This window comes from Hyperolius riggenbachi, chromosome 6, assembly GCF_040937935.1.
Source record: "Hyperolius riggenbachi isolate aHypRig1 chromosome 6, aHypRig1.pri, whole genome shotgun sequence".
Lineage (NCBI taxonomy): Eukaryota > Metazoa > Chordata > Amphibia > Anura > Hyperoliidae > Hyperolius > Hyperolius riggenbachi.
Genome location: NC_090651.1, coordinates 47,101,971 through 47,125,972, shown reverse-complemented (window position 1 = coordinate 47,125,972; position 24,002 = coordinate 47,101,971). Strand labels below are relative to the sequence as shown.

Sequence of the window (24,002 nt, the reverse complement as noted above, 5' to 3'; positions counted from 1 at the left end):
CGAGCTCTACAGGACTGTAGAGGCTCCGGCAGCAGTGACTAGAGAGGAGATGCATGCAGCAGCATCCTCCTCCGGTCACAGCCAGCGCCTGACCCGCATGGTGGCTGACTACATGGGGTCGTACAGCGGGCTTGACAGCGATGCCCCTGTTGATCCCATGGAGTATTGGGTCAAGCGCATGGAGATCTGGAGCGAGCTGGCGCAGTACGCCCTGGAAGTGCTGTCCTGCCCCCCTTCCAGCGTGCTGTCCGAGCGCTGCTTCAGTGCAGCTGGTGGCGTGGTCACCGAGAAACGCTCACGTCTGTCTCACAAGTCTGTTGACAGACTGACGTTTCTCAAGATGAACCAGGCGTGGGTGGAAGGCGAGTTCCTGGCCCCTGTTGTCGGCGAGAGGGGGACATGAACTGGCTGCCGGAACCATCGTTAATGTGCCTTACCACCCTTTACCACCTCCTGGCTCCTGCTCACTAAGCCAGCCTGGTTCACTTTGACTATTACGTCGCCTGCAGCCACACATTTTACACCTACAGTGGGCTGCTGTGTACTGCCCTTCTGCTGTCTGTCTGTGTTTCCCACTGCCAGCGTACACAGAATTACCTTCTTCTGCTGCCACTCTGCCACCAGCTATTACGTCAAACAATAGCTATATTGGTTGCAAAACCAAAAACCAAACAAACCATTAAAAAAAAAAAAAAAAGGTTTAATTTTTCTGAGGTGCCCGGGTTGAAAACTGTGTTGTCCCAGTTGTGTATTGGACACAATGTGGGCTGCACGACCGCTGTCTGGGACCTCCTGTTGTGTTTATTTACAGCCCTGGTATCACCGCTAGGTACCAGGGCTATTATGTCACGCTGCCTACCTGCTGCCACACTCACACTGCTCCTCCATACCTCCTCCTGCTGCTGCTGCTGCTGCTGTCTGTCTGTGTTTCCCACTGCCAGGGTACACAGATGATTTACCTTCTGCTGCCACTCTGCCACCAGCTATTACGTCAAACAGTAGCTGCTCGCCTACTCCTCCATTCCTCCTCCTGCTGCTGCTGTCTGTCTGTGTTTCCCACTGCCAGGGTACACAGATGATTTACCTTCTGCTGCCACTCTGCCACCAGCTATTACGTCAAACAATAGCTATATTGGTTGCAAAACCAAAAACCAAACAAACCATAAAAAAAAAAAAAAAAAGGTTTAATTATTCTGAGGTGCCCGGGTTGAAAACTGTGTTGTCCCAGTTGTGTATTGGACACAATGTGGGCTGCACGACCGCTGTCTGGGACCTCCTGTTGTGTTTATTTACAGCCCTGGTATCACCGCTAGGTACCAGGGCTATTATGTCACGCTGCCTACCTGCTGCCACACTCACACTGCTCCTCCATACCTCCTCCTGCTGCTGCTGCTGCTGTCTGTCTGTGTTTCCCACTGCCAGGGTACACAGATGATTTACCTTCTGCTGCCACTCTGCCACCAGCTATTACGTCAAACAGTAGCTGCTCGCCTACTCCTCCATTCCTCCTCCTGCTGCTGCTGTCTGTCTGTGTTTCCCACTGCCAGGGTACACAGATGATTTACCTTCTGCTGCCACTCTGCCACCAGCTATTACGTCAAACAATAGCTATATTGGTTGCAAAACCAAAAACCAAACAAACCATTAAAAAAAAAAAAAAAAGGTTTAATTTTTCTGAGGTGCCCGGGTTGAAAACTGTGTTGTCCCAGTTGTGTATTGGACACAATGTGGGCTGCACGACCGCTGTCTGGGACCTCCTGTTGTGTTTATTTACAGCCCTGGTATCACCGCTAGGTACCAGGGCTATTATGTCACGCTGCCTACCTGCTGCCACACTCACACTGCTCCTCCATACCTCCTCCTGCTGCTGCTGCTGCTGCTGTCTGTCTGTGTTTCCCACTGCCAGGGTACACAGATGATTTACCTTCTGCTGCCACTCTGCCACCAGCTATTACGTCAAACAGTAGCTGCTCGCCTACTCCTCCATTCCTCCTCCTGCTGCTGCTGTCTGTCTGTGTTTCCCACTGCCAGGGTACACAGATGATTTACCTTCTGCTGCCACTCTGCCACCAGCTATTACGTCAAACAATAGCTATATTGGTTGCAAAACCAAAAACCAAACAAACCATTAAAAAAAAAAAAAAAAGGTTTAATTTTTCTGAGGTGCCCGGGTTGAAAACTGTGTTGTCCCAGTTGTGTATTGGACACAATGTGGGCTGCACGACCGCTGTCTGGGACCTCCTGTTGTGTTTATTTACAGCCCTGGTATCACCGCTAGGTACCAGGGCTATTATGTCACGCTGCCTACCTGCTGCCACACTCACACTGCTCCTCCATACCTCCTCCTGCTGCTGCTGCTGCTGCTGTCTGTCTGTGTTTCCCACTGCCAGGGTACACAGATGATTTACCTTCTGCTGCCACTCTGCCACCAGCTATTACGTCAAACAGTAGCTGCTCGCCTACTCCTCCATTCCTCCTCCTGCTGCTGCTGTCTGTCTGTGTTTCCCACTGCCAGGGTACACAGATGATTTACCTTCTGCTGCCACTCTGCCACCAGCTATTACGTCAAACAATAGCTATATTGGTTGCAAAACCAAAAACCAAACAAACCATTAAAAAAAAAAAAAAGGTTTAATTTTTCTGAGGTGCCCGGGTTGAAAACTGTGTTGTCCCAGTTGTGTATTGGACACAATGTGGGCTGCACGACCGCTGTCTGGGACCTCCTGTTGTGTTTATTTACAGCCCTGGTATCACCGCTAGGTACCAGGGCTATTATGTCACGGCGAGCTGCCTGCCTCATTGACTGCCTGCTGCCACACACTCATCCTCCTCCTCCTGCTGCTGAATTTACCTCCTGCTGTCTTTGTGTTTCCAGTGCCAGGGAGCACATACAATGGTGCTTCCAACATGCGTGCGCCCACCAGCTATTTGTTACGCTCAAAAATAGCTGCATTTCTTTAAAAAAAAATTGAAAAGAGAAATACGTGAAGAAGAAGAAGACGATATTGAAAAGGAAGGAGAAGATGAAGATGAAGAAGAAGAAGAAGATGAAGAAGAAGATGAAGAAGATGATGAAGAAGAAGATGAAAAAGAAGAAGAAGATGAAGAAGATGAAATAGAAGAAGATGAAGAAGAAGAAGAAGATGAAGAAGATGATGAAGAAGATGAAGAAGATGAAGAAGAAGAAGAAGAAGAAGAAGATGATGATGAAGAAGAAGAAGAAGAAGAAGATGATGAAGAAGAAGAAGAAGAAGAAGAAGATGATGAAGAAGAAGAAGAAGAAGAAGAAGAAGAAGAAGAAGAAGAAGAAGAAGAAGAAGAAGAAGAAGAAGAAGAAGAAGAAGAAGAAGAAGAAGAAGAAGAAGAAGAAGAAGAAGAAGAAGAAGAAGAAGAAGAAGAAGAAGAAGATGAAGATGAAGATGAAGATGAAGATGAAGATGAAGAAGAAGAAGACAATATAGAAGAAGAAGAAGAAGATATAGAAGAAGAAGAAGAAGATATAGAAGAAGAAGAAGAAGATATAGAAGAAGAAGATCGAGAAGAAGAAGAAGAAAGATAAAGAAGAAGAAGAACAAGTATATACAGTAACACTACTGAACAAAATTAAGGACACAACTTCTCTTTCCACATTTTTTTTTAAAGGAACATCCCCACATAATCACTTGCTGTTGTTACTTGGAAAAAAAGAGGTTTCTTGCATCATTCACCCTCAAAAAAAGTGTTGGAAGGCTATTTAAGGCCAATTCGAATAGTCAGCTCGAATAGTTAGCTCGAATACCGACTCGAATAGTGAGCTCGAAGTCCGAGGTCGAATCGAATAGTAAAAATTATTCGACTCGAATATTCGACTGACCTCGAATAATTTACTATTCGAATTCGACCAAACTCGAATTTTAAAAAGTGGTATTTGAGCATCACTATTGTTAAGACATTTCAATCAAATTAAAAGGTTTTACTCCAAGGGCATGGGCAACATTTAGCAAATTTAATAGGCTTGCATTGCTTTGTGCTCATCCTGTAGGTGCTTGAAGAAACACTGCAGTCTATATTTTTACTTTATTTTCTTATTCAGCCATCTTCAGCATTAAATTATAAGTTGATTCGCTGCATCCCCATGGCAGAACAAGTTATTTATGGACCAGAACTTGCCCAGCAAAGTTCCACAACTTTGCAAGTCGCATATTTTGCTGCCTTGTAGAGGCAGAACTGTGCGCAGTAGCTCTGCCTCTTCTCCAGTCAATCTCCACCAATCTCTGCCTCTCCCGGCCCCTGTCAGTGAAAGAAGATTGAGAGGGTCGGGAAGAGGCGGAGATTAACTGGAGATGAGGCAGAGCTACTGCGCACAGCTCTGCCTCTGCCAGGCAGAAACATTATGTGATACTGGAACATTGCAGGGCTATTTCTGGGCCATAAAAAACTAGCTCTGGCACAGGGACAGCTGAATAGGAAAATAAGGCAAAAAAGAGACTTCAATGTCTCCTAAAAATCACAAGAATCGCATTGCTCTGTTAGTTGCCAACCAACTCCCCTCCCCCCATGTTACACACAGGAATTTCTGGGTAGAACAATAAACACTTAATCTGAATCTGAGTGCGGTACATTATTACCATGCTATTTTACGTACCGGTACACAAAAACAAGTATTGTACAAAACAAAGACATCTTTACATAAAATAATAAAGATTTACTAAATGCATTCTAATCCCATATGTGTGTGCTTGTGAGTTTATCACTCTAGCATTGACAATGCTATATTACTTGCAAAAAAGGATACATTTTGGATTCATTTGTAAAAAACAGACATTTTTGGTTGAGGAAAGTGGGGGAGGGGGGCTAGGAAGCATTATCAAGGAATGACTACATGTCATTTTGGGACTATCCTGGCAGCAACACTGTAAGCCGCACAAACCTCCACCCCTTCACTTTTTTTCTTAAATATCTGATTTTGCACCTACCCCCAAAAACCCTATTAAAGTGTGCCCTAGGCTGCATGTGACATGGGCCCATATGCAATTAACTTTTTCACCCAAGTTTTCTCCTAGGAGATAATTTTTCATCTCTGTTTAAAATAACTTTTCAGCACTCTGCACTTGAAAAAGTACCATAAATTGGTAACAGAAAAGTACTATCAAAATGATTTTGAGTATTTTCTTGCTGGCTGGTGGCTTAAAAGATATCTTATTGGCAAGTTTAAAGATTCCACCTAGAAGAAAACTGAGGAGAAAAAGGGATATGCCTATGTCAATACAATGCCTTTTAAACCACCAGCGAGCAAGAAAATACTCAAAATCATTTTGATAGTACTTTTTTTATCTACTTTTTTGATACATTCTCAATTCCAAAGTGCCGAAAAGTTATTTTAAAGAGAAGTTGAAAATGTATCTAGTCAGGAGAAAAGTTTGCTTGCATATGGGCAATAATGAGATAAATGTGTATGTACAGTGAAAAACATATTAACTAGGCTGTTTTTCTTTTTTCATTTTGCTGCCTGTAAGCGTTGATTTTCAGGCATTCAATGGCAGCTTCTGTCTTGTTGGTACCTTGTCGGGAATATAGTGAACCTCACTTATAAGCAAATTACAGTCGTAAAGTTGTCCTGGCAGAATACAACTTCTGAGGGCAGGAGAGAGATAAAAGGTCAATAGTCCATGTATTTGGGGATAATTAATAAATTGCCATTGAGCTGACACAGTAAAACATTAAATCTACTTTTAAATGTTTAAATATAAAATAAAAAAGATAATTTTTAGAAGAAGGAGAGTAAATATAATTGTTTATTTCATCAGTTTATTTTCACCTTGGGTTCACTTTAAGGGCATGGAAGTAAAATTTAAAGGTACATGCACATGTCTGATTTTTCCAAACGACCGGTCGTTTAGAACGGTCGTTTGGACGTCAAGTCAGACGTGTGTACAAAAGATCGTTCCGCTGATAAGACCAGTTTTGATGGATCCGCTTGGCGGATCAGTCAAAACCAGTCTTATCAGCTGAACGATCATTTGTACACACATCTGACTTGACGTCCAAACGACCGTTCTAAAAGAACCAGTCGTTTGGAAAAATCAGATGTGTGTATGTACCTTTAAGGATCTTCTCTTGTAGGATGAGCTTCAATTGATATTATTTTGGTTAATGGCATACATTGATGTGAGCCAAGAAAAACAAGACATTTATTATTTCGATCTGGCATTGTATTTTGATATTTGGCTGTATACTAGATTTAAGAGGTATTTTTATTGATATTTCTCAAAAATAATAATAATAATAATATTATAGCAAAGGCTTAGAAGACCCTTGGAGTGTTCCGGCCTACAAAAAAAAAGTATCTTGGTCTCTGTCTATTTCTGTCTTTCTCTGAGGAAAAAGAGGAACTTTGACATATGCTGTATGATCTAGTCTTCTACCTTTGCAGTATACTGTGGGTGTAAGGTGCTTATTGTAAAGCTTATTTGTGAAAAAATCACAAACTTATAGCAAAATGATTTTCAATGACATTTTTGCTCAAAAGTCGATTTAACATTTTTTTCGCAAAAATGAATGCAAAATGAATATCAGCATTTTCGCTCATCACTGATTAGTACTTTTTTTTTTTTTTTTGCACTATCTGAAGAAGGGGATCCGCTGTGGCCCCGAAACAGTTGTCATGTTCATATGCTTATAAAGCAATAAATTGAAGCATTTTGCATCTTGAAATGGTGTGCTAACCTGGACTCTTTGCTTGATCATTGAATCCTTGGATGCTTGGGCTCAGCACCCACAGGTTATAGCACCCACATCTTGGGCAAGGTGTGCCACCTCTGCAACACAACTGTACTGATTGGTACTTTAGACTTTGTCTATGTCTGCTCATCCACTTATCTCCACACCGTAGAAAGGACTGTTTTTAGGTTTTCGTGTGAATTTAACGTAAATCTCCTATTTCTTTTAGACTGTCATTACTAATTAACATTTCTCTCTTTATTATCTGAGCTACAACTTTATTTGAAAATCATATATCTATCTATTATTTTTCTACCAATGCCTGTGTGTATTCTACTCTCCATAGAAGATGATGAGACAATGTAAAATACCCTTAATAATTATGATACCACTACTAATAATTAGATAATTAGAAGTAATCCTAGTAACAGTAATAACAGTCAGCAAAAAATTAACCCCTAATACACATATTGTCAATAATCCACTGTGCTAATATCATAATACAAAAAAGAAAAACCCACTTGCCTAGAGCACACTGGTGGACTCATCCATAATCAATGAGGGGCATAAGCATTCAATGTTTTATTCTGAACTTTTATGTGCAAGCACGACATGTAGAATGTAAGATTATACCTTTCCTGACATGGACCTTTTCTTTATTCATCATACTTAGATGGAGATCAAGAAAATGTATAAGTCCCCAGTCTGACTCCAAGGAATGCACAGATTATTGTGCATGAGCACAGGTCATTGTGCTGCCATACAATGACACTCCTGATGGTCATTCCCTCCCTTAGGACTCATATGGCCATTGTTTGAATTCAGCCTTTGACTCAAGGATGCACTTTATGTTGAATATACTATGTGTTGCCATGGCTTGCCTTGATTTTGTTGCTCTTGTTCCTGTCCTATGTACTGGAATTCTTCTGTTCTGACTCAGCTTGTCTTGACCTTTCTGCTTTGCTGCCTCCCGTGAATGTGAAATGTTTCAGCTCCCGGGCTTGATTACAGTTGGACTTTGATGTTTGCCTCGCTGACCCTTGGCTTGAGTTCTGATCCTTCCAGCTACTATTTCTATTCAGTTTTTTGTGTGTGATACATTCAAACACTGAATTCTTGCACTAAAGTCTTGTCTGTTTTGGATCCAAAAAAGGATGGGTGATCTGACAAAGGCAGTGATTGCTGAAACGCACCATCACGCTAGAGGCACGTATTTGACTAGGACAACCCCCACCTTGTGAGCGAACCTTCCCAACAACCGGATGCCACGCTGCTGGCCACACCCTGGGGGTTTTTGATTGCGAGATAGATGGGAGACGATGCCTGGCTTTGTGAAATGCAAGCTTTCCTTTTAAACTTGTAAGTATGATCTTACTATGTGTCAATAAATCATCGTTTGGTAATACACCATGGAGCCCTCTTTTCTGTTTTATATCGGTCTTGATTTCAGTTTGACTTGGATGTTTGCATCACTGACCCTTGGCTTGAGTTCTGATCCTTCCAGCTACAATTTCATCCAGTTTTTATTATTATTATTATTATTCAGGGTTTTTTTTTGAGTGATACATTCAAACACTGAATTCCTATACTGAAGTCTTGGTTGTTTTGGATCCAATAAACAACCAAGTTCTTGTAAAAAGGGAGTAAAGGAACCAAAAGGTTGTCCAAAGCTCACTTCTGCTACAGCCATGGGAGCCAATGCCATGCAGTGGTTGTGAATGTACAAGTTGATTCCGTAGATTTATATGTAAACTGCAAAGAAGTCATCCAAAAGTGAGTCACAAGTTAGTCAATGCATTTCATGGGCAGAGGCTCACTTTCTCAGATTAGTGGATGTACTCACAAAATGCGTTGGCTTGCTAGTGCTGAATACACTTTTGGATTGCTACTTTGTAGTTTGCTTTCTCCCTGTAGAGGTAATGTAACTATTATCTCAATGTAGAATTATACACCTGTATAAACACCTGTTTCGTGGATGTTGCCCTCTTCCTCAGGTCAATACTAGAACCCTCAAAAAGTGCCAGATGTCTGAGGGTAAAAAAACTTGAGCTTCTATGGTGCTAGATCATTGGTAAAAGTAAGACTTAGGACATTTTTCAACATCGAATTTCATCTGCCATGTACTTGCCCATATAACCATCCTATCAAGATCCTTCTGCAATATGTTACTATCTTAATCCTCTGCAGTCCACCTTCTTTTTTGGGGAGGGGGAGTTAATATACTTATAAAAGCTTCTGTGGATTTAATGATTGTGGTAAAATGTTATAGGGGGTAAATTAGTAAGAGGAATGAAGTGAGATGAAGAGAGAAGGCGTGAATAAGACAGAGTGAAATCCGGAGTGGATGGAAGTGAGGGGGAACAGATAGAGTGGATGGAGGAGGAAGTGACAGGAAGTGACAGGGAGTGTGACCGAAGGAAGGAAAGGGAATCCTACTTAATAAAAGTAAGAAGTTTTAAATCAGGATGATACCATTTATTGGCTAACTAAAAATGAATAAAAATAAGCAAGCTTTCGGCCTTGCAGCCTTCATCAGGCTTATATCCTGTTAGTTTGCAAACTGGTGGTACAGACAGCTTCATACATGCAACATCAAAAGGGAAAGCAGATATTTTTTTCCAAAGCATAAATACATGTCATTAAGATGCCTTCATTCAAACAGACCATCTAAATGGGGGTTACAAGTTGTTAGCTAAGATAAGGATCCTTGTATACTCCCTGCTCACAGACCTGGGATTAGGATTGACCCAGAGGTATCGTAAATTCTTAGTTCACAAGTTCAGCTAGAATAGCTGAGAAAGTTCAAATATCACCAGTCTCATACCAATATAAGAAGTTGTTGTCCTTATTCAAACCGTTCTGCACAGCTTTGAACCAATTTATAAATTTTGTTTCTGCTATTAATCGATCATTTGACGTTTTGAAGCCACCCTTCAGGGCAGTGACACGAAGATCATCCATGCTGTGTCCATTGGACCGAAAGTGTGTAGCAACTGGGAGTCTAGATTTGGTATCATTAATAGTGTGCCTGTGTCCATTCATACGTTTGCGAAAGTATCAGGTTACTGGTGCCGCGTGTGTGTGTGTGTACCGCCACATTGTGGAGGCGCAGGGCTGCATGGCGGAATCAGGTGTGGGTCACTGGCGTGTGTGGGTGCGCAATTTGTGGGCATGCACATGTAGGAGGGAGTGCACCACTGCAGCACCCATTATCTATCAGGATTCAAAGAGTAATATATATATATATATATATATATATATATAGATAGATAGATAGATAGATAGATAGATAGAGACAGAGAGAGAGAGAAATAGAGAGACACAACACCACAGAATGGCCAGAACATTATAACCAATGCACACAACTACAATATCGCTAAAGCTTTTGCTTTTTTGCTTTTTCTCTTATCTTCCTCCCTTTTGTGCCTGTGTAACACCTAACTATAATGCTTATGCCACTTGTCTCAAGCCACTTATTGAGCAAGCTTAGTCTTGCTGCTGACTAAATACCACCTGTTCTAGTAAATCATCCCACCACCCCCCATTCCACCTCACCCAAATAATATCTGCTGAACTAAAGTTGGGAAATAAAAACAAGGAAAAATATGTGTTAAAAAATGACACTTAGATGTAGTATAAACAGCAATATAAAACAGCAACCCCACAGTAAATCAAACAAAGTTGGTGGGATCTCCTTACCAGTGGACTGTTTCTCTTGAATAGAGGACTGGTGCTTGAGCTGCACTGGCACATATTTCACGGAGTAGGACCAACCCCACCTGTGGCTCCATAAGCAAATACAGGCTATCTTAAAAACACACAACCTGATAATTCTTCATATTGATCAGCACCAAAAATAAAAATAGCCATTTTTTTTACCATTTTCCTTCGAAAAATGTGTTGTGTTGCTATCAATACAATTTTGAGTTAAAAGAAGGGACAAAAACTGTTAAGAGATCCATTCCCAACATTCAATTCGGGAAATACTTTTATTTTTTTTACTTCAAGCATGCTGGTTCAATTCAAACATCACACTTTATTGTTGGAAATGGATTACTGAGCTACTGCTTTTTTTTAAAAAAAAATTAAAAAAAATTAAATACTATTCTATTGGGATTCTTTACAAAAATACATTTTAATGGAAGATACATAAAAAAAGATAGCTATTATATTCTTTCTAGATGGTGCCGATGAGTTTGTGACATTGACCCTATGTGATTTTGAGTTGTTTACAGGATTTTCAATTGTATAGTTTAATATATCCCTGAATTCTTGTGGTCTCAAAAAGCACCAGGCTGTCGAAAGCATTGCCTTAGCACTGAATGGATAAGACTGAATGTGTTGCCCAAAAAAATTACATTCTAAACAGTGTTCCTGTTTTTACTCTCAGAAATCTGCAAAGTGTGGAAATAGAGTGGCAATGAAATGCTCATCCTGACGTATTGAGACCTGGACGATTTTCTCTCGCATATTCATAGCTGTCCAAATGGGGTCCTCACTGACCAGGAGTTGCCAAGTTTTCAGGGCACATTACACACCTTACCATATTGCCGAGTGATTTGTGCGGCTAATTGGTTAATAACAGATTGACTGGAAGTCTGGCAGGTCAGAAGACCTGAAGGATTAGATTAGGCAGCCTTGGATGGAACAGATTGACAAGAGTTTAGCAACAGTTCTGTGCATTTTCTGTGCATGTTTATTGTCTTCCACCAATTTTCCTTCTTCTGAAGGTCATGTGAAGCATCAGACATCTGCAGGGAACACACACTTTGACCTGAATTAACTTAAAGTAAAAGGAATCTCCATATTAACTGGGAAAAAAATCATCCAATAAGAAAAAACTTATTTTGCTCACCTGTCCTTATGTTTTTAGTGTTCACTGTCAGATTTAGGAGAAATGTGAAAAAATAATATTTCTGCTGGTTTCCATCTTTACTGTTTTTTGTTTTTTTTTGTTTTTTTTGCAATGCAAAAAAATTACATCACTTCTGCCCACTTGTTTTTATTTTTCAACCCAGCTTGGTGTTATTTTACTCTTCCTACAGCTGTCCCTCCCATGGTAAACATAACTTAAACAACATGCTTACATTACTGTGTTAACCCTCCTGGCGGTCTATTAAGGAGGCAGTGGATTTTAATAGACTTCCCCCGTCGCCATGGCGACGGGGCGGGATGACGTCTAAGGGAGTCCCGATCCACCCCTCAGCGCTGCCTGGCACTGATTGGCCAGGCAGTGCACGGGGTCTGGGGGGGGCGGCGCGACGGATAGCGGCGAATCCGCGGAGCGGCGGCGATCGGTGTGCTCACGCAGCTAGCAAAAAAAAAAAATTATGCAAATCGACCCAGCAGGGCCTGAGAAAACCTCCTGCGCGGCTTACCCCGAACTACGTTCGGGGTTACCGCCAGGAAGGTTAACTCTTCAAAGCCAGGGGGGCTCAATTACCTTCTCGTGATAGTGTCCTTATCTTATCCAAAATAGGAAGCTTTCTATTATTTGCATGCATATATTTTGGGGCACTAAATAATTGTTAGCAATTTTTTATATTTGGAGTTACAACTCTGTTTAATGCAGGTAATATATGTGGTACTTAGCTACAGATGTTGCCAAATATTACACTGGACTGTCAGCTAGATTCTGTAAACTGCTGTTATGATGAAGTAATACACAGCAAACTTGTTACCTCATTTGAAAACTCACATTGTAAATAAAGGTGTGAAAAAGCCTTTCTCACTTGTGGCCATTTCCAGCTTCCATCCAAAGGAGTTGGATGCCACCTGCAAAAAGTGTCAATGTTTCGGAAGTCAATACAAAGTCACTATGGAAACTCTGGAGGCTACAGAAAGAAGGACACGTTAGAAGAGGAGAAAAATGAAACTCAGCTTCAGGGGAAAAAAAAGTATTTGAGTTTCGATTAGTATGGAAACAATATAGAAGACATAGAAATGTACTTTTATTCTTCTTTTTTTATTGCTGCCCCTCCCTATGGCCTATATGGCTTTAATATAGTCCCTAATGATAGGATACTGCATTGAAAACTTGACAGGGGCTTTAACTCTTGCTCACTCAACCAAATGGTTTCAAAATCAGTGGCATAGCATCAAAGTGGATTCAGAGGTTGTGACCGCACCATGGCCCTTGGGCCTGAGAGGCCTAAACAGGGCCCTCCTCCAGTTACTGGATTAGCAGTCTACTAGTGCTCTAGTGGTATTGAACAACTCCACATGTGTTGAATACTGTACTGGTAATTGCTAACAAACCATTCCTTTTCCTATGCTTACCCCTCCTACTGTCCTTGGTAAGAGAGATTTGGTAGTCATTATCATGTAATTATTATACGTATAGTGCTGGAAAGGGGAAGTGTAGAACTTGCCCTGGGGACCATGGCCCTGTTACTACACCACTGGATTCATTTGTTGCTGTCTTTGTCTTTGTTGGAGAGACACTTGCCCACTTCCTCTCAGGGCACAAAGTGAGTGGAGCATTTCTCTTGCCATGAATACAAACCCAAAAGAAGTTATTTTTCATTTCCCTACTATCCAAATGTAACATTTGTTTCTCTGTAACTGATATAAAAAAACAAAAAAACAAACATGTATATGGTTGAAATGGGTGGGTGTTATATTTTCATGGTATTAATTAAAGCAAAATCAAGAAGGCTCCTAGTACACAACGGTATATGGAGTAAAAATACAGGTTATGTAAAAAGATCACACCTGCCAAAAATATGTATTGTTTAAATGTTGTCTATTCTTTTCTGTGACCCACATAGCTCTACCAAGTACTATGGCCAGGCCTGTTTTCGAGGGTGGACGAATCAGAGTGAAGTAGTAGACTGGAGGTGAAATGGGTCCATGCAGAGAGTGTAGCGGAGTGGGGGGGTGATGTAAGCCACCTCCCTAGGATCCAGTGATGGACACAAGCAATACCTCTTCCTGCTGGGCATCATATTCCCACATGACCCACTGGGGCTTGCAACGAGATAAAAACAAGAAACACCAAGAGCCCCAATAGTGTAATATGTACTGGTAAATGGTTACTAGATAGAGTAAATATTAATACTCACAAACCAGGGTTACTATTAGGCAACCACTGTAAAGGCAGGTGGGGAGATTTTCCTGACCCCACTCAGGAATAAGAAGTCGCTCTCTGTAGATGAGAAAAAAGGGGGTTCAACCCTCCACCCAGGGTGGACTCAATATTATGCAGGAGAACAGAGGCGCCAAAAGGATAAAAGGAAGCTAAATGAGCTTAAAAACCAAATTCTTGGTAAATAGAGGAGGTAGTGGTGGACTTACCTCCTCCAAGTAGACACACAAGGACTGTAGTAAAGACAGTCAATATATTTTATTTATGAACTCCAAATATGCAACGCGTTTCACAGGTTTGATCCCGCTTCATCAGGCAATAACAACGGAGCAACAGCATATGTGGTCAGTAGAAGAGCCAGACACTTCTGGGACTGTTTGTCATTACTAGACTCACAGGCAGCAAGGGTATAACTTTAGCCCCTGAAACCCTTGGGGTGGATTCCATATATTCTGTGAATGTAATTTTGTGTAACTTGTGAAAATGATGCAAAATCAAGATGCCTGCAGTGAGGATCATAATCAGCTAATTACGATTATGCAAAATTTCATGAAATGTTCGCATTTACGCTAATACGTAATTACGATATGTAAATTCAATTTATTTCGTAGTTATTCATAATTTAGCCTAAAATTTCGCATAATTTTTGCATAACGTTTTGCCAACTTTGGCAGTGAATAGCAAAGCCCCCATACATGGTAGTGACACCAAAATTGCTACATGTGTTAAATATTGGGTACAAGTCAAACAAAGAATTTTCAAAAAGACTGTGTAGTTTTTGAAAAAATAGACTTTAAAAATGCAAAGAAACATTTTTTTTAAACAAAAAAATTATGTTTAAAAACCATTTTCTTTGCATATTTAAAATCCCTTTTCTTTTTGAAAAATTCATTTTTTTTTTACTTGTATCCAATATTCACCTTAACATATGTAGTACATTTAGTAGAAATAGCATGTATGGGGGGTTTGCTATTAACCTCTAAAGTTGGTACAAAATTTTGTGTAATTGCATGAAAATTATGCAAAAAAACTACGCGAAATTATGAAATATCAATTTCTCTGAAGTTTTGCAGTACGATTACGATGCATTATTGTGAATTTCGATGCAAAATTTTGGCCTACCACTGGATGCCTGTCACAATTATAATTGCAATCAGAATCATGATAGCAAAAATGAATGAATAAATTACCGATTATGGTCAACACTAGTCGTAGCACACTTGTCAGCTTCTCTTTCACCATAAATCCATCCAAATGAGTTTTAACTCTCTCAAAACTCACCTCTGTTTTTTTTCCCCAGGTGCCTCTGTTACTGAGCTTCCAGTAGAAAAAATAAAAATGTCCTAATCTGATCAATGTCCAAACTGTAACTTTGGCCAGTAAATGGCATTGTTTTAATTGACCTTGTTGCAGATACATGCCATTTACTGGCCAAAGTTACAGTTAGACATTGATCAGATTAGGACGTTTTTATTTTTTCTACTGGAAGCTCAGTAACAGAGGCACCTGGGGAAAAAAAACCAGAGGTGAGTTTTGTGAGAGTTAAAACTCATTTGGATGGATTTATGGTGAAAGAGAAGCTGACAAGTATACTCGGAGACACCCACGGGAAGTTTCTGAAGATGCGTGACCATAGATCAAATATGTTCATCCCTCATTAAAGGTGGTGACAGTTACCAGCCTAATTAACAACATATAAGGTTCCGAGGGAGCTCTTGGAGTGAGGGCATCAGGTAAGGTGCTTAACTATCCTCAAGTGTTTTTGTTTCTTTACTCTTTTTCTACCTTTCTTTATTGTCTCTGTCAGTTATTTAATCTTCGGTTAAAGATGTTTTTTTTTGTGTGTGTTTAAAATGAAGCATACAGTATGTGATAAGGAGATCTAAGATATTAATCCTGTTGGGAACTGCATGTGCTGTCACTTTAAATGTATCAGGAGGCTCTGGACTGGAACACAATTTCGAGAACAGCTGAATTTCCACATTAAATACGAAATTCTGATCTATTTCTGCTACGAAAATGATCATAATTACGAAAAATGATCGCAATTGCGAGGTTCCGCATAAATGCGCACTACGGTCCCCAGTTCTAATCTGGGCCAGGACACTATTTGCATTTTTGAATGCTCTTCCCATGTCTGTATGGATTTCTACCGAATTCTCTGGTTTCCTCCCATATCCCAAAAACAAGTGGTCCCTCCATAAAATGTGCCTTATACTACAATAGGAACCTAGCACTATGGCACATATGCAATTCACTTTTTCTCCTGGGTTTTCTCCTTTGTGATATTTTTGCACCTTGTCATAAACCTTTTAAACCCCCAGCAAGTAAGAAAACACTTTTTGGTACTTTTTCCTGCTGAACAGTTATTTTAAAAAGAAGATGAAAATGATCACCTAGGAGATAACTCAAGAGAAAAGTGAATTGCATATGGGCCATGACTGACATGCTAGTGATTAGACTGTGAATTCCTCTGAGGGACATTGAGTGACATATACACTATGGCTTCAATGCACTAAGAAATGTTCAGTAAAAAGTAAAGGGTCAGTCAAATAACACATTTGGAGCCATATGCAATTGACTTTTTTCCCTTTCGTCTAAGAGATAATTTTTCATCTTCGATTTAGAATAACTTTTCAGCACTTTGCAATGGAAAACGCACCAGAAAGCTGGTTGAAAAGTACGATCAAACTTATTTTGAGTGTTTTTTTTTGCTTCTTGGTGCTATAAAAGGCATTTTATTGACACGTTTGAAAATATCACCTAGGTGAGAACTCAGAAGAAATAGTTAATTGCATATGGGCCTTGGTATTTTAAACGTTTTTTTTTTTTTTTTCAAAATTAACTAAGATTTTCAGAGAAGTGGAAATAGTTTGGTAATATACCAAAAAAGTGCACAACAATTCACAAAAATTTTATTTTATTTTTTGCATTTTGTTTGATATTTTAGGGAAATATATAATGCAATATTTCATTTGGCATTTGATGGATTATTGTAGTGCATAGAAAATGGATAAAAGAGGTGATCAGTGTGGTTTTCAAATTTTCAGCAAAGTCATTTTTGATTTCGAGAAAATATTCACAAAAATACATTGTAATTTAGCAATATGGTCAAAGCAATATGCAAAAAATGCAAAAAAAAACCCTGTAATTTTTAGCACAAGAATTTGCGAAAAATGCAAAAATAATTTATTTTAGTGCAAAAATTCACGAAAACGTTTTAGAAAATTACTTTTAATGGCATTTTTGCTTGAAATTTGAATTTTATTATTTTTATCTTTTTTTATTTAATAGGGGCAACATCTTCTGTAGCGTTGTACATGGTACAAAACAAATATTGGGGAACATGTATACTACTTGAGAAGTTCCAGACACTGTACAGTCATGACATCTAGAAGTGGATTGAGATATCACGAAAATTGGTACACATTCATGTCATAAATGACAGAAAATAAGAAACAAAAGGAGGAGGTCCCTAATAGGAGGTATACAGACATGTCTTCTAAGCTCAACTCTACTATTTTTACTTCATCAGATATATTGTGAGCAGTGGAAACATCCAGGTTAAATGCTTTTAAATATCATTTTAGCAGAGTTTAAAGGGACTCCGAGCAGTGCAGAAACTATGGAAAGATGCATATCATTTTAAAGCTCTCTTTCTCCTCTTTCCAATGATATATATATTTTCACCCTACGCCTTTTAGTTTTTGCTATTTGCGCGATTGAATCTGCCGCGGCTGCAATTTCGATCGCGAAAATAGAGTTACATTGTATTACACAGGGCGACTTTTTCCTAAAGTCAGCAGCTCTATTCTGCTGAATGGAGCTGCTGACACTGGGGAAAGTTTCGGCCTGTGTAATACAAGTAACTATGGAAAGATGGATATCATTTTAAAGCTCTCTTTCTCCTCTTTCTGGCGACACCTAAATCATCGCCCTACGCCTTTTAGTTTTCTCTATTTTCGCAATAGAAATTGCAGCCGCGAAAATAGCAAAAACTAAAAGGCGTAGGGTGGCGGTTTATATATCATTGGAAAGAGGAGAAGGAGAGCTTTAAAATGATATGCATCTTTCCATAGTTTCTGCACTGCTCGGAGTCCCTTTAACTCTTGTATCCCCTTTTCTGTTCAATGATAAAGATACACAGATCTTTGCATACAAATGTCTGTATTCCCAGTAATAATAAACACTATAAACAACCTTACAAACTCAGCCATGCTTATGATTCTGAACAGATAGATTTTTTTTCCAGGGAAAATTATTTTCAAACAGAACCCAACAGGAGTGGAATATGTAGAAAGAGATACACAATGTAAACAACTTGCAAATAAAAATCTTAATTAGACACGGAATGTCAAGTATAGGTCTCAGCCATCAGTAAAAAATCAATTAACGCTCTCACGTTTTTACTTTTTTAATGCATGTTATATGGAGTGTGGCATAATTAGGAATGCACAAGGATTTCTGTATTACACATAAACAATTCATTATTCATTTCATTTTTTATTACCTGAGTGTCTGGGTTTGCAGTGATGCTTTTTTGTTCTAAAGGGGTAAAAATTAGTGATGAGAATGAATTTTGCATAATCATAATTTTTCATTGTAATTTCCAATTGCGATTTGAAATTGTAATGCAAAATGTTGTGAAAATCGTAATTCATTCATAATCTCATAATTACATGTCATTGTGCATCATTTTTACATAATGTACATGCAATATTTCTGAAAATTGCTCCTAGGTTAAGTGAAATAGTGGGATTTAGTCAAAAAAATATTATTTTCAAAAAAGACCTTGCAGTTTTAAAAATTCATTTTTAAATTTGGTAAAACAGTTTATAAACAAATTTTTCCTTTTAAATTTTTAGAGCCGATTTTCTCAAAATTATTTTTTTAACATACATAAAAATTTTGGTGATGATAGCATGTATGGGAGTTTTGCTGTTAATCACATAAAGAGGAACACCAGTGAAAATAATGTAATAAAAAAGTGCTTAATTTTTACAATAATTATGTATAAATAATGTAGTCAGTGTTTGCCCATTGTAAAATCTTTCCTCTCCCTGATTTACATTCTGACATTTATCACATGGTGACATTTTTACTGCTGGCAGGTGATATCAGTGGAAGGAGATGCTGCTTGCATTTTTGGCAGTTGTAAACAGCTGTTTTTTTTCCCACAATGCAACAAGGCTCCCACAGTGTGATGTCAGTATCTCAGTGCTGTGAGGCGCTGACATCAATTTGGGGGGAGTTTGACCACAAAATCAGCCATACAGAGCCCCCTGAAGATCCGTTTGAGAAAAGGAAAAGATTTCTCATGGGAAAGGAGTATCAGCTACTGATTGGTTACGGTTTCTCAGCATAAAATTACATGAAATTGTGCCTAATTACATGAAATTACAAATGGATTACACAAATTCAAAGTCCATGTAGATTTGGTCCTGCTGCTGATAGCACTTCAGAGTAACTGAATATACTATGATTTTCTGAAAATTGAAATTCATGAATCATAATTGTTAGATACTCAACCTTTTTTTGTTAATAGTGGTTCCTTCCTTAGGGGAAAAAAACTAAATCTGCTTAAAAAAAATCTCCATATAAGGAATACAAACAGGCCCATGGAGGAATAATGGTGTCATGAATCCAAACTTGTCCAGAGTGAATTTTCTCTTGTTGTCACAACTGTATATTTCTGAGGAAGTGAATGTTGTTCACAAAACAAGTTGAGTCTCTAATAATTGTGATACATGAATTCCGAGCGTCAGGTTTATTGTATACTGTTCACTCTTAGTGGAACAGATTGGTTGGCCAATGAGTAGATACAGTTACTACTAGACCCTTACAGACACAACGACAAAACGTGTTTAGGCAACACCTTTAATGAACTGCACAGGATTTCCTTGCAAGCTTTCAAGACTTTACGTTTCTTCTTCAGGAATTATCAGATCAAATTCTGTATCATGCCTGTATCAAGCATTGCTTTGTAGTAGGATGGCTTTTTGGTATCGTTTAGCCCCCTATACATTCCTAGTGGTTTGGGTCACCCCGAGCTGCTTGGTTTACTCTGTTGTACTGGTCCAAGCCCTATCTCATACAACCATATAAACCCCTGCCATGTACTGATGAGGACCAAAAGTCCAAAACAGGCTGTCTACAAGTGGGGTTGATGTGGCTGTGAAACATTTAAAGCTATAGGCTTGCTAAACACCAGTGGTTCTGGATACTAGCCTGGCTCACAGGGGCAAAAAGAGATAATTTGCATATTCAGTAGTGGTGCAGCACTTCCAAACAAAGGCTACACCCGAATTGACTACCTGCAATAGATGTGCAGAGCTCCACTATGTGGACTAAAATACACAACTTGCATTCAAAACAGGTACAGCAAAGAAGGACGTTAGCTTCAGTATAAATAATATGTGCACAAATTATTCCCTACTAGACTTCCCCACGGCGATGACGGGTCCTCTTGGGGAAGACCTACTGCTAGTCTAATGATAAAAACACAATTTTTTCCTAGTGCTGCTAGTCATAAAATGGTTGTTCTGTGTATGAATTCTCTCCATGATTAAAGGTGTGTACACAATGTATACTTATGGCGCCTTTTGGGGATCAGAACTTGATCCCCCAGGTAAAATCACTGGACCCATGCTGTAGGTTGAGGCCTCTGTACACACTCCAGATTACCAGCTGAGGCGGTCATTATTTACTGCCTCAATCAACTTTCATCGTGCGTGTGTACACGCCTTTACACCAGACCACATACAATTGGCTAAACCGTTATAAGGACCTGGGTTATACCCACTTGTTTATACTGACATCCATTGCCTATCGGTGTTGTGATATAGCATTTTTTGTGAATATTTTATTGTGTAGAAAAGGTAAAAGAGAATGTTTTTATGGCTATGTGACACGTGTTTTCATTTTATTACCGGATGAATAAATGTTTACCATTTGAATATATTTAGCTTTTCCTTCCCCTTGGAAGTCCTTGGGAATTATTTGTACATTTTTTCTACACTACTTATAATAACGATTAAATATGAATAGGTGGGGGGACCTGACTAGCCCCAATAAGTATATTAAAGCCGCAAATATTCCCGAACACTTCAGGAGGGCATTTTACACCTAATTAGGGCAGAAGTAACAGAGAGAACAATAAAAAACTTGATAAACTTCTTCACAGATATGGGCTAGAATTACTCAAATTACTCATTAAGAGGAAGAAACAGATTAGATCAGCTGAATAATGAACCTGATGCAATCAAAGAAGCAATAAAGTTAATCAAAGAGCAAACTTTTAAAAAAAAGTAATGAGTTACTGATAAAAAAAAACTTTAGCAGACACTGAAAAATAAACAAGTTACTTCCAGAATGACTAAAGGGCGTACAAAATTAAAAGACCTTACAAATAGTATACTTACAAAAAAAATGAATTTATTGCTGCAATATACCAGAAAGTATTGCTGCAATATACCAGATGGGTGTCAAGCAAACAATGGCGTAAAAGGTCAAAAGGACATGCCATCATTGTCACTTCTCAGGATTGAGCTTGATACTGCGGGAGGCAAGGAGAAGAGGGACGACATTGCCGTACGCAATGGATCAGCTTCCTGCGGGTGAGGTAAAGTAGGTAACAATGGGATCTAAAATCACTGACATCTTAAAGTATACCAGAGATGAAAAGAAAAAGAAAAACATACATATCTGGGGCTTCATCCAGCCCCTATCGGCCTTATCGCTCTCTTGGCTCCCTCCTCCGCCTCCTGTATTCTCTGTAAGGGCTCCCGGTCTCTTCGGCAGTCAGTGCCACTCATTCCATGTGCAGTGCAGCTGCACGTGCTCCCCCATCTTGATCCCATGGCCAGGAGAGTTCTGCGCCTGAGTACTACTGCACAGGTACAGAAAGCTCCTGGCGACAGGAGCATGGCGTGGTGGGCGCGCAGCCAGGCCACCCATGCGCAATAAGCCCCAACTGGCCAAGTTACTGGGAGCCCTTATGGAGAAAACAGAAGGTGTAGGACAGTGCTGAGGGAGCAATCAGGACGGAGGGGACTGGAGGAAGCCCCAGGTATGCACAACTTTTTGTTTCCTTTTTATCTTAGGTTCCCTTTAAAGGAGAGCTGTAGAGAGTGGTGTATGGAGGCTGCCATATTTATTTCCATTTAAGCTATACCAGTTACCTGGTTATCCTGCTGATCCTCTGCCTCTAATACTTTCAGCCATAGACCCTGAACAAGCATGCAGCAGATCAGGTTTTTCTGACAATTTTGACAGATATGACAAGATTAGCTGCATGCTAGTTTCTGGTGTGATTCAGCCACTACTTCAGCCAAATAGATCAGCAGGGCTGCCAGGCAACTGGTATTGCTTAAAAGGAAATAAATATGGCAGCCTCCATATACCTCTCACTACAGTTCTCCTTCTTTTGTATTAATTACAGAGATTTTGTCATTGAGGTAAGCTACCTCATATTACCCATCGGTCTTAAGCTGATTTCAGATGCTTTTATTATACCAGGGCGCCTCTTTCCTTCGTTGTTCCCTTTAAGATCTTTATGCAACCTTATGGGATACCGAGATGGACCCAGAATGACCACCTTGGTCCAATTCCATCTAGCATGTGGATGAACTGTAGCTTAAAGAGGAACTCCAGTGAAAATCATGTAATATTTTTTTTTTACAATAAGTATGTATAAATTATTTAGTCAGTGTTTGCCCATTGTAAAAGCTTTCTTCTCTCTAATTTACGTCCTGACATTTATCACATGGTGACATTTTTACTGCTGGCAGGTGATGTCAGTGAAAGGAGATGCTGCTTGCATTTTTGTCAGTTGGAAACAGCTGTTATTTCCCACAATGCAGCAAGACTCCCACAGTGTGATGTCAGTACCTCAGAGCTGTGAGGCGCTGACATCACACTGTGGGAGGGGTTTCACCACAAAATCAGCCATACAGAGCCCCCTGATGATGCGTTTGAGAAAAGGTATAGATTTCTCATGTAAAAGGGGGTATTAGCTACTGATTGGGATAAAGTTCAATTCTTGGTTATGGTTTCTCTTTAAAGGAGCACTATCATGAAAAATTCTAAAATGTAAAACCCATGTGTATGCATACATATAAGCTGTACATTTGTCCCAGAGTTACTGTAAATCCTATATAATAAAACCCCTGCGTCTCTGCACCCTGTCCCTGTGTGTGTGTCCCTGATTTCAGACTTGACACTTTGCTGTCTGTGAACCTCATTGCATTGTGGGAAATAACAGCTTTTTCCAACTGCCAAGCAAACAACATCTCCCCATGTACATATACTGCAGATAGCGGTGGAGGATGGGTGAGCGGGACGTATCTGTGCTGGAGACGGGCGGGGGGGGGGGGGGGGGCGCCTGTAGCCTACCTCCCATTTTTTAATGGGCAGGCTTTTTTACTAGTTAATTATAAATTACTATTTTCCTATGCCACAGTCATTTACAGAAGGTAGTAAAAATCTGATAGGTCTGATGGATTTTAGACTAGTCCATGAATTCATGGGAGATTCTCAGATTTCCTTTTCTTTCTCCCTTGGATCAGTCCAACTGCCAAAAAAGTGTGCTGGCTACTTTGTATAGATCCTTTACAGGTCATGCTTTTGTATTGAATAAAGGAAATTCTGAGAATGCTACAGGCAGAGACAGTCTTGTCCAAAACTTTTCAGATTTGTCAGATTTGTATTACCCGCTGTAATTGACAGTGTCATAGGAAATAAAAAGTTTATGGTGCTTACTATTCTGGGAAAAATGTACATTTTATGGATGCACACACCTATTTATGCTTATCAGAAATGTATCATCTATTGGAGATGGCTCAAACCTCCAATTTTAGGTTTGCGAACCTCGAACGCGAATTTCCACAAAAGTTTGGTTTCGCGTGAACTTCACGAACCGCAACAGACTTCAATGGGGAGGCGAACTTTGAAAATTACAAACATTTATGCTGGCCACAAAAGTGATAGAAAAGATGTTTCAAGGAGTCTAACACCTGGAGGGGGGCATGGCGGAGTGGGGGAGACGCCAAAAGTCCCGGGGGAAAATCTGGATTTTACGCACAGCAGCGTTTAAGGGCAGAAATCACATTTTATTGCTAAATTGGAGGCCTAAAGTACTTTAAAACATCTTGCATGTGTATACATCAATCAGGTAGTGTAATTAGTGCACTGCTTCACAATGACAGAGTAAACTCAC

General features: G+C 39.7%; 1 long non-coding RNA gene across 1 annotated transcript in view; it reads left to right on the top strand.

The window, feature by feature from the left end:
* The window catches only part of LOC137522419 (uncharacterized), a 205,104-nt gene extending 187,781 nt beyond the window's left edge, over nucleotides 1–17,323 (top strand). The window contains exons 2-3 of the long non-coding RNA XR_011022289.1: nucleotides 7,853–8,058; nucleotides 17,081–17,323. This is a non-coding gene — a long non-coding RNA (uncharacterized lncRNA). The remainder of the gene's footprint in view (nucleotides 1–7,852; nucleotides 8,059–17,080) is intronic.
* The last annotated feature ends 6,679 nt before the right edge of the window (nucleotides 17,324–24,002 follow it).